This window comes from Mus pahari, chromosome 3 (genome assembly GCF_900095145.1).
Source record: "Mus pahari chromosome 3, PAHARI_EIJ_v1.1, whole genome shotgun sequence".
Lineage (NCBI taxonomy): Eukaryota > Metazoa > Chordata > Mammalia > Rodentia > Muridae > Mus > Mus pahari.
Window position 1 is genome coordinate 66,671,051 of NC_034592.1, and position 2,644 is coordinate 66,673,694.

General features: G+C 40.6%; 1 non-coding gene across 1 annotated transcript; it reads left to right on the forward strand.

The window, feature by feature from the left end:
* The first annotated feature begins 1,210 nt into the window (after window positions 1-1,210).
* LOC115063694 lies at window positions 1,211-1,346 on the forward strand. The gene has a single exon (XR_003843577.1). It is a non-coding gene; the product is annotated as a small nucleolar RNA SNORA46 (small nucleolar RNA).
* The last annotated feature ends 1,298 nt before the right edge of the window (window positions 1,347-2,644 follow it).

Consider the following 2,644-nt stretch of genomic DNA (forward strand, 5'->3'; position numbering starts at 1 on the left):
GTGTGATTACTTTAGGCCAAATTCTAGCTCACAGAGTACAAACAAGGTAAGCATCCTGTGCTCAGAAAGACTTCCAAACGGGAGTATTTTGGTTTGGATGTGACCGCTTTATATTGTGTTAAAGAATGATAATCTTTGCATTTTCAGTGTTTTAAAGCACTGAAGTCTGTTAGGAGAAAACCTTTGTAATGAACTACGGAGATTATAACAGTTTTCCTGCTAAAAATGGGAGTGGAGCAGATTGATTTTGTCCAAATTCCACATGCTGGTGGGACCAATTGTCCAGCAGAGCACATAAATTCACCCATTTTGTCCATGAGCAGCCAAGGGTGTACCTTTCCGGGCAATCATCCTATTTCCTGAGGTGAAGTTTCTATTTCAGGCTTCAGAGACTAGTGTATGGTGTTCCTGCCCTCTGTGACCTGTTTGAGAGGATTCAGCTATTATAGCAGCTATCGATGGCCAAAATGACTTCATGATAAATCTATTTTGTTGGTAATTATAGATAACATGGCCACAAATTGAATTTCCCTAGATTATAAGATGATCACAAAACCTTCTGTAGAGAAAACCTGATGATGCCCAATTTTTCATTCACTTCTTTGAAAAATTAATGAGCACTTAGAATGATGGACTTTTCATTGACTCATCCATTGGAGAGAGCTAACAAGTTAAGTCAGGTCAAATTGAGATAATCTTTTAAAATGTGAGGTTAAGATACTAATTAGTAGACTGGGCAGTAGTGACCTCCTAGAAGAAAATTTACTTGTGAAGTTTCAAGTTTCCTCCAGGAGGTTCTCAAGAGTGATTTCAACTATGTTCCTTCTCTAAGGTTATAAACTCAAACTTGGGAAATTAGCGTAATCTTTTTTAGGCTAATGCCTGAAATTTAAAGATTATGGTAATTTACAGGGAAATGATATAGATTTAATGATTTTACTCAGAGGGGAAAATTTGCCTGTGGCCACAACTTCTGTTGCAGCTAATCAGCAAGCGTTGTACCATGTGCTAATATGTAAACATAGTTTCAGTCTAGTGTACAGGGCATAAAAGAGCTGATGAGCACATGTGGTCCAGTGGATGGCCAGCCTGACTGCTTCAGACCATTATGTAAAAACACAGGAGGAAAGCATTACAAATTCTACTTTTGCTCCCCCCCACCCCGTATGGTGGTGCAGACCCCTGTAGTTCCAACCTGGGAGGGCGAGTCAGAAGTTGGGTGAGCTATGAATGGGGGAAATTTCCCCTTTCTTGGTTATGCTGTAGTTCAAAAAGAATTCCTGGCTTCTTGTTGCACAGTTGACTCATGCCATTTTACTGTTGCTTTATGGAGTTAAGGAACATGACTATAAAAAAAAAAAAAAAAAGAAAAAGAAAAAAAGAAAAAAAAAAAGAAGTTGGGGTGAGGTCAGGTAAGTTTGCAGCACATTAGGGAGACCACCATCTCAACCAACTGAACCCAAATCTGAACCAAACAACGACAGTCTGCAGCTAGCGTCAGTTTCTCAAAGTCCCAGGTCATAAGTTCATCTTTATCCATATGAAGCTACTGACTCATTTAATGTATTACACATCTAAACTGAAACTGGGTTCTAGTTTTGTTTGTACAATATGTCACCTGGGTGACCTTGATAAACTTCATGCCATTCAGCAGAGATGAGATTTCTTTCCCTTCCCACACCACAGACTCAGTAAGTTCATAAAGTGAGATGTGGTGGTACAGTCTAATCCTAGCACTCTAGAGATGGTGGTGGAAGAATCCTCAAATCAAGAGCGATCTGGGATAAATATGGAGACTTGTTTCAAAGAGTGAGGACTAGGGGTGTGGCTTTGTGGTTTATCACATGCCAAGCAGACATAAAAGCTTGGGTTCTAGTCTCCGTACTGTAAAAGAAACAGAAATTATAAAATCAAGCCAAATTTCCTTTGAAGCTCAAATGTGACATACAAATGTTAGGTTTTAAGATTATGTTTATTGCAGTAAGTCCGAGAGTTTGAACAACGACATTCAACTGTTCTATTCATCCATTTTCCTTTACAAAAATTGCTTTTCAGTCAACTTAGATATTATGTATGAATTCTCATTCCAAAGTCCTCTTCCAAGGGTTTGGGCAAAGCCCCAACACAGCTGCAGAGTCCTATGACAAAAGGGAGGCTGGTGTCTGGACTTCTACCCCCACTCCTGCCTGCGACCACACAGCTGCAGAAGCTGCAGGTGTGCGTGGTAAAGCCTGCTACTGCTAATGGGAGTAGCATTGTGATCTCCTCTGTTGGTCATTACTTCCTCTCTGCTTGACACCAGCTGCCCATTAGCTTCCTTTGTGTCTCTGGCATGCAAATGCTGGCTTTCTCATACATCATATTGGTTGGTTCTACAGGGAGAATCCTCCTTTTAGCTAGTTCTCCTGATGGGATTCTTTCCAGCTGGAATGGCTTTTTATTCTCATGTTGGGAAGCCCTGTAAGGTGGGTCTCCTTGCCTCTGTGTACAGTCCTTACAGAGTTATTGACAAATGACTTACTTCCTGTATGCCTTCAGAGGTGTTTTTTTAGATTCAGGAAGGACTTGGGCATCTATACAGTTTAAACATTGGGATCATAATCTATCTACCTTGGGCACATGCCTCTCGGCTTTACTGCTGGAC